The sequence below is a fragment of the Gossypium arboreum genome, chromosome 10 (genome assembly GCF_025698485.1).
Source record: "Gossypium arboreum isolate Shixiya-1 chromosome 10, ASM2569848v2, whole genome shotgun sequence".
Lineage (NCBI taxonomy): Eukaryota > Viridiplantae > Streptophyta > Magnoliopsida > Malvales > Malvaceae > Gossypium > Gossypium arboreum.
In genome coordinates this window covers 3,369,804-3,379,519 of record NC_069079.1, presented here as the reverse complement: position 1 = coordinate 3,379,519, position 9,716 = coordinate 3,369,804, and positions in this window count along the sequence as shown.

Sequence of the window (9,716 nt, the reverse complement as noted above, 5' to 3'; positions counted from 1 at the left end):
AAGGTGAAAACTCGGTCTCACAAAGCCTTTATCACCAACTCTTGCAACTGCGACTTTAATTCTTTCAACTCTGCTGGTGCCATTCTATATGGAGCAATCGAGATCGGAGTTGTTCCCAGATCAAATCAATACCAAATTCTACTTCTAACCGGAGGCAAACCCGCAATTCTTCCGAAATACGTCGCAAATTCACATACAACCAAGACCGATTCAACTTTCTTTTCAACTTCTTTTGTATTAATTACATACGCCAAATAAGCTTCATAATTCTTCCTCAAATATCTCTGAGCCGACATCGAAGAAATTACACTAGATAATACCACTGACTTTTCTGATTCAACCCGCAGAATTTTACCACTTTCACACTTTAATTCTATAACCTTTTCTTTGTAATTTACTATAGCATCATGCAATGTCAACCAATCCATACCCAAAATAATATCAAATTCATCAAACGGCAACAACATCAAATCAGCCAGAAAGTAATGACCTCGAATCATTAAAGGGCATTTCTTGCATACTTTATCAACTATCACACATTTGCCTAGTGGATTCGACACTCTAATCATAAATTATGTGTTCTCAACAGGTATTTTCATACTAGACACCAGTTTCATGCATACATATGAATAAGTAGAACCGGGATCAATCAAAGCATTAACATTAACATCATAAAGAGAAAATATACCAGTAATCACATCGGGTGATGAAGCATCTTCACGTGCCTTTATGGCATAAGTTCTAGCTGGAGCCCTTACTTCAGATTTAGCTGCTGAATCTCTGGCTACATTCTTGCTGCTTGCTTCATTTCTAGCTTTTCTCGAATATCTTCCTCTCGAATCTGCACCACTAGCTTTTACACTCAGAAATTTTTCTTTCTCAACTCTCTCTGGGCAGTCTCTAATAAAATGATCCGGAGAACCACATTGAAAATATTCATTTGCTCTACATGGGCCAAAATGATTTCTACCACACCGCTGGCACTCGGGCTTAACAAATCTCGAATTCCCCACACTAACTGCAGAAGTAGTCTGAGATTTAAGACCCACATTTTGCTTCTTAAAATTTTCATATGATTGTCCGGCCGAAATCTGAGGACGAGAATACATATTTCTAGATTTCCTAGATTGCTGTGAGAATGAACTACTCGTCGGTCTTTTCTTCCAATTTCTAGTCTCAGCCTCTACTTTTTTCTTCTCTTTAAGTAGTTCTTCAGCCTTGCAAGCTCGATCAACAAGTACTACCATTTCTTTTAATTCAAGAATCGTAACAAATACTTTGATGTCTTCATTGAGTCCGTCTTCAAATCGCCTACACATTTTAGCCTCTGTAGGAATGTATTCTCTAGCATACTTACTCAACCTGATAAAACTCCTTTTCGTATTCAGTAACTGTCATGTTCCCCTGCTTCAATTCAAGAAACTCTTTACGCTCGATCAACAAATCTTTCATCGATGTATTTCTTCCGAAATTCTTCTTGAAAGAACTCCCAAGTTACTTTCTCTTTCGGTACTCATCAAGTCAATGTCTTCCACCAATGATAAGTGAATTCCTCAACAATGATATAGCACATTTCAAGCATTCCTCGTGTACAAGACAATTCATCAAATACTCGAATAGAATTCTCGAGCCAAAACTCGCTTTCTAAGATCATCATCAATATTTGCCCTGAATTCTTCGGCCCCTTGTTTACAGATTCTGTCAATTGGAGTTCTATGAAATTTCATTAGATCTACACCCTGAGGTATCGGGGGTATAGGTTGAGGAATCGGGGGAGGTGGGGGAGGTTGTGCATTCGGGTTCGTACGAACGAACTCAGTATACCAAGCATTCATCATTTGGAGAAAGGCTTCCCGAGCCCCTTCTCCTCCTCCTTGACCAACAGTAGGAGGTGGATTTTCAGTTGGCACTGCCCCTTCAGTCGGAGCTGGTGCATTACTCTCTACATCATCAGCCGCAGTTGGATCGGGATCCATTTACTATAAAAAAAATCATTTAAAAGGTCAGAAGTCGTCACACTATCCCAATATATATATGGCATGTATAGCAAAACCCGTACATACAACACATTAATCCGAGAACCGACTAAACCTGCTCTGATACCACCAAATGTAACACCCCCACGCCCAAGACCGTCGCCGGAGTCAAGCACGAGGCATTACTAAACTTATTTGAGCACTTAAACAAATTCGGACAAGCTGTCCAACTGCGTCACAGTTACTTAAAAATTCATATCTCGAGTTCTGAAACTCGAAATCCAATTCCTTAAATTTTTCTTTAAACTAGACTCATATATCTATCTACTAATTTTTTTCTAGAATTTTTGGTTGGCCAATTAGTACAGTTTATTATTTAAAGTCTCCCCTGTTTTAGGGTTCAACTGCTCTGACCTCTGTGTATTACAAATCATATATCTCCCTTTACAGAGTTTCAATAACTATTCTGTTTATTTCTCCTGAAACTAGACTCAATAAGGATTCTAAGAATATAAAATACACCACCTAACTATTTTGGTACAATTTATGGTGAATTTATAAAGTCAGAACAGGGGATCCAGAAATCACTCTGCCCTGTTTCACAAAAATTCAAATATCTCATAAAATATAATTCATATACCTGTTTTGTTCAATCCATATGAAAATAGACTCATTAAGATTAAATTTCATAACTTACTCATCTTTTAATTCCATTTCTACCATTTTAGTGATTTTTCAAATTTACATTACTGTCATTGTCGATTGCTTTTATGGCGATTTCACTTTACTAAGGATTTTCATGGACTAAATAGCATTTTAAACATACATAACATCAAATATGACTTAGATTGGCCATTCCAATGGCTAATCATTTACAAACCCTTTTCTTTCCAAACCATAGCCATATCATAAGATCATTTACATAAAGTGAGTATTTTGCCATACATGCCACATTCAAAACACACAAGCCATTTTACCAATTTAGGCCTTCGGATAGTGTGAACGAGTCTTCAACCTATCCCAATTCTCAAGTCGGCTTGTTAAAACTACAATGAACGAAAAGGAGGGAGTAAGCATAAATGCTTAGTAAGTTCATATGCAAATAACAAGTAACATAACCATACAATTATACCAAACAATCTTAGCATGGTATCACCAAAACATATATCACATTTTTAAACATCATTCATCATCTTACCACCTTATCGTTGTTGTATCTATTTTCAACCCGAGGGTTAAGTACATACCTGTCCAAAGTGTCCATTTCACAATACTTACCAATACGTCACTTGCATCTTAAGTGTTCTTCCATTTCACTAGAAATTTTACCCGTTGAACACATCGGAATATAACTCGAATACATGGATAATTTGCACATAAGTGCCATATTTGTAGCCAAGCTACCATGTAACCCGCCCATAAGTGAACTCGGACTCAACTCAACGAGCTCGGACGTTCGCATCCATAAGTGAACTCGGACTCAACTCAACGAGTTCGGATGCCTAGTTACATCTCACGAACTCGGACTCAACTCAACGAGTTCGGACATTCCACATCCATAAGTGAACTCGGACTCAACTCAACGAGTTCGGATGTTCAACCATCCTAGTGACATGTATCCTAATCTATTCCTAAGGTTCAAACGGGATTTTCCTCGAACACGTCTCTTTGCCATATTAGTAAAATATGAAACCAATACTCGGTAGCACTTTATATTTAACAAATAATACACTTAATTTGCATTTTATTGAAAATAACCACAAAGCATATATTTCATGATAAAATCAGCATATCATATATTTAACATCAATAACTTAAAATAACAATTATGCTACCTTATTTATACATGAACTTACCTCGGTACAAAATTTTTAACAATCGAGCCTATTCCTCGTAAACTTTGTTTTTCCCCCGATCACGACTTGAATCTCGTTTCTCTTGATCTATAATACCAAATTAATCTTATTTAATACATACATTCATTAAAACAGTCCTTAATACGAACTTTGACAAAATTACCATTTTGCCCCTAAACTTTTGCATAATTACACTTTTGCCCCTAGGCTCGGGAATTAAACTCCATCCTTTATTATTATGTTTTATGACATTCTATTCATTTTTCCCTTCTATGGCAACATCAAATTCTCACTCTAACATGTATTTATGACTAATAAATATTTTTACCGATTAAGCCTTTTTACTGTTTTTACTCAAAAAAGTAGCACAAGTTGTCTAACAAAATTTAAAACCTTATATTCTGTTATAAAACACCAAAATACACAAATTTCACCTATGGGTATTTTTCCAAATATGAACCATAGGTTGAATTATTGTTAACATAAGCTAAATCGAGCTACCGGATTTCAAAACATAAAAATCATTAAAAAGCGGGCTTGAAATCACTTACTATGAAGTTTGAAAGTTGAAGAAACCCGGCTATGGAGGAGAGCAAAATCGGCAGAACAATATGGAGAAGATGATCATTTTGGGTTATTTTTCCTATTTTTATTTCATTTAATATCAAATGACCAAAATGCCTTTACTATTAAACTTTCCAAAAATTCCTTCCATGTCCTAATTTTGTCCATGAACTTAAAATTGGTCAAATTACCATTTAAGACCTCCTAATTAATATTTCAAAGCAATTTCATACTAAAAACTTCTAGAATGCAAGTTTTGCAATTTATTCGATTTAGTCCCTAATCTCAACTTAAGCACTTTATGCATAGAATTTCATCACGAAATTTTCACACAATCATGCAATCATATCATAAATCTCAAAATAATTTTAAAATAATTATTTTTATCTTGAATTTGTGGTCACGAAACCACTATTCCAATTAGGCCTTAATTCGGGATATTACAATAATTCATTATAGGGTTTATCTCCCTTAGGTATTTAGAAAATTAGTTCATAAACACAAATAAAAACATCTCAACGACAGTATAACCACAAGAAACAAGAAAACCCATAATAAACTTCAAAGAAATCAAAAGGAGATATTCAATCTTGGTGGAAATTTGCTTCAGATTTGGCTTCAATGGTGTTTTCCAAGTTGTTTTCTTCAATATTCTGTAACAACTTTCTCTCATTTTCTTATATTTGGTATGTATAGGTCTTAGAATGCCTGAAAGACCTAAAATTTGTGTTTTTCTGTGTGTTTGGAATGCGATTCGTGAAATCCACATGGTCTAGCACATGGCCCTGTGGCTCACATGGTCGTGTGTCCAGCCCGTGTGTGTAATATCTGATTTTGGGTCTAGTCAGAATAGTGGTTTCGTGACCACAAAATCCGAGATAGAAATAATGATTTTATGATTATTTTGAGGTCTATGATATGATTGCATAATTGTGTGAAAATTTCGTGAAGAAATTTTATGCATAAAGTGCTTAAATTGAAATTAGGGACTAAATCGAATAATTTGCAAAACTTGCATTCTAGAAGTTTCTAGTATGAAATTGTTTTGAAATATTAATTAGGAGGTCTTAAATAGCAATTTTACCAATTTCTAAGTCTATGGACAAAAATTGGACATGGATGGAATTTTGGAAAGTTTAGTAGTAAGGGCATTTTGGTCATTTAGGTAAAATGAATTAAAATACAAAATTAAAAGCCAATTTTGCTCATCTTCAACCCCATGGCCGAATATAGCAAGGAGAAACCATGGCTAGGGTTTTACAAGCTTCCAAGCTCGATTGTAAGTCCGTTCTAGCCTCGCTTTTTAATGATTTTTACGTTTTGGAGTCCCTGTAGCTCGATTAAGCTTATGCTAGCAATAATTCAACCTAGGGTTCATATTTGGAAAAATACCCATAGGTGAAATTTGTGTATTTTGGTGTTTTATGATAGAATATGAGATTTTAAATTATGTTAGACAACTTGTACTACTCGGTTTTAAGTGAAAACAAGCAAAGGGCTTAATCAAAAATACCTAATAATCATAAGTACATGTTAGAGTGAGAGTTTGATGTTACCATAGAAGGAAAAATGATCAGCATGTCATAAAACATAAGAAAATAGGCTGAAGTTTAATTTACGAGCTTTGGGGCAAAAGTGTAAATATGAAAGTTTAGGGCAAATTGTAATTTTGCCAAAATATGATTTTGGGTCAATGTGTATAATGTGAGTCCTAATTAGACTATATTTTAAATGATAGAGCAAGGAAAACTAAAATTCGGGCTAAAATGGGAAAATACCAAGTTGTGGACGAAATGGTAAAAGTAGCCATTTTAGCATACGAGGTAAGTTCATGTGTAAATAACGTAGTATAATTTTTATTTTAAGTTATTGATGTTAATTATATGATATGCTGATTTTTATCATGAAATATATGCTTTGTGGTTATTTTCAATAAAATGCAAATTATGTGAATTATTTGTTAAATATAAAGTGCTACCGAGTATTGGTTTCAGTATTTTACTAAGATGGCATGGAGATGTGTTCGAGGAAAATCCCGCTTGAACCTTAGGAATAGATTAGGATACAAGTGACATGTCACTAGGATATTTGGGCATCCGAACTCGTTGAGTTGAGTCCGAGTTCACTTATGGATGCGAATGTCCGAACTCGTTGAGTTGAGTCCGAGTTCGAGAGATGTAACTAGGCATCCGAGCTCGTTGAGTTGAGTCCGAGTTCACTTATGGGCGAAGTTACATGGTAGCTTGGCTACATATGTGGCACTTATGTGCAAACTTTCCATGTATCCCAATTATATTCGATGTGTTCAATGTAAAATTCTACTCAAATGGAGGAATACTCAAGATGAAAGGGACGATTGGTAAGTGTTGTGAAATGAATACTTTGAACAGGTATGTACTTAACCCTCGGGTTGAAAACTCGATATAACAACAATATGGTAAGATGATAAATGAAAATGTGATATGAATGTCTCGGTGATGATTATGCAAATGATGTTTTGTGTTTGCTTATATAGTTGTGTTACTTGCTATTTGCATGTGAGCTTACTAAGCATTTATGCTTACTTCCTCCTTTTCATTCCTTGTAGTGTTGACAAGCCAGCTCGAAAATCGGGAACAATCGGAGGCATGCTCACACTATCCATATACCATCTTGGCATAATGGCTTGCATATTTTGAGTATGGCATGTATAACATTATAATCATTTTGTATATATGGTCTTATGATATGGTTATTGAGTGGTATGGAAATGCTTGGTAATGATTAGCCATTGGAATGGCTAATCATGATCATATTTGGTGTTATGTATGCTAAATTGCTAGCTAATTCATGGAAACCATGAAATAGGTAAAATTTACCATAAAATAGATTCAGACAGCAGCAGTGACGTGAGTTTGAAAAATCATTAAAAATAGTAGAGATAGAATTAGATGATGAACAAATATGGAATTTAAGAATTATGAGTCTATTTTCATATGGATGGAACAAAACAGGTATATGAGTTATATTTTATGAGATGTTTAAATTTTTGTGAAACAAGGCCAGAGCGATTTCTGGATCCCCTGTTCTGACTTTTGAAATTCACCATAAATTGTTAAAAGATAATTAGAAGTCATGATTTATATGTACAGATTCCTTATTGAGTCTAGTTTTATTAGAAACAAACGGCATAGTCATTGAAACTCTGTACAGGGAGATATCTGATTCGAAATACACAGAGGTCAGAACAGTCAAACCTTGAAATAGGGGAGATTTTAACTAATAAACTGTACTAATTTGCTCAACCAAAAATTCTAGAAAAAAATTAGTAAATAGATATATGAGTCTAGTTTCAGGTAAAATTTACGGAATTGTATTTAGAGTTTTTGAACTCAAGATATGAATTTTTAAGCGACTGTGATACAGATTGCTAGCTTGACTGAAAATTTTAAAAATAAATTGTTTGAGCTGTTTAAGTAATGAATTAAGTCTGTTAACACCTCGTGTTCGACTCTGACGACGGTCTCGGGTACGGGGAGTTACAGTGTGGCTCCTAAACTTGCTCCGATTTTTTTATTTTCGCTTGTTTTTTGCTTCTTTTGTTTCCAAATGCTATCATAAGTATAGAAACATGAATTTCAAATATTAGGAGCATAAAATTCAATATTTTAACTCGAATAATCATGCAAAAATGCATTAAGAACGGGATTAAAACATGTTACTTTTAGCACTTATCACACCCAATTCAGTGTGACCCACAAATTACAATGGTTACCCAAATATGTCACCTTTTTGTAATTATAAGCAATTACATCCAAATCTAATTATTAGGTGACTTTTCAAATATTACTTTACTTTTAAGATTCAACGTCTGGATTTAAATTCGCATAAGGACCGCACCACTCATAAAAAAAATTAAAAATATATAAAAATACTAATAAAAAGAAGTAAATTTAGAAAGAACCTAGCAAATGGTTATTCAAATTCGATGAACTTGGAACATTTGTCTAGGTTCATTCCCTATGTGTAAAAAACCATATATATATTTTTATAACTTCTAGTGGTTCAGGGAGGAAGCTAGGGTTTCTGTTTAGGTTAAGATAGTGGGCCAGTGGGCTTTAGGTTTTTTTTTTTGTATTTGGGCTTGTATTTTGTAAGTGAACTTTTATTAATTTTTCTAATTTACTTGTTTCTTTCTAGTTTGGTTTGGGCCAAGCAAAATTGGGTCATTATAGCCCCTATTGACCATCAACACATGTAGTGGAATGTGTCGCATAGGTCCATCAATCAAAGTCGTAGGTTTTAGGGACTTTATTCTTACATTGTTGGGTTTTGTTGATTATGATTCTCAGCTTCTCTTTTGAAGGGATTTCTTTGTTTTTAGTTGGTTCATTCTTTCCTATTATAGTTATAGCAGGTTTCGTAGATATGAAGCAACATACATTTTTCTCTGTGTTTTGCATTTTTTTTAGAAAAGAAACATAATATTCCATGGCAAAAAAAAAAATGGACAAGTAAAAATTGTTCATTTAGTTTCTTTAGAAATTTTAAAATTTTAAATTAGTAAAGGTAAAATTGTAGTTTATCCTCCTTAAAAATGATAAAATTTTAATTTAATCTCTTAAAAATTATAAAGATTTAGACTATTAAAAATTATAATATAATTCCGACTCGCTAAACTTTTTTTTCAATTTTGCCCCTATTGACCATCAACACGTGTAGTGAAATGTGTTGCATAGGTCCATCAATCAAAGTCATAGGTTTTAGGGACTTTATTCTTATATTGTTGGATTTTGTTAATATTTTATTGAATGATTCTCACCTTCTCTTTTGGAAGGATTTCTTTGGTTTTACTTTTTAGTCGGTTCATTCTTTCCTACTGTAGCTATAACAGGTTTAGTAGATATGAAAGCAACATCCCTTTTTCTCTATGTTTTGCATTTTTTTTGAGAAAAGAAACATAATATTCCATGGAAAAAAATGGACAAGTAAAATTGTTCATTTATTTTCTTTAGAAATTTTAAAATTTTAAATTAGTAAAAGTAAAATTAGACTTTACCCTCCATAAAAATAATAATTTTAATTTAATCTTTTAAAAATTATAAAGATTTAGACTATTAAAATTATAATATAATTTCTGTTATAGAAAATTAATAAAACAATAAATAAAAGTGGATGAAAATACGAGAGAATTTTTTATTGTCTTGTTTTCACTTGCAAAGTGCTATTTATAAGCTCCTTTACATTCAATTAATAAATGTATTACATTTAATGAACTAAGTTTTCTTAATTACTCCATTTAATGATCTCTTAATTATAAATGAAGTAAAGAATTTTATCT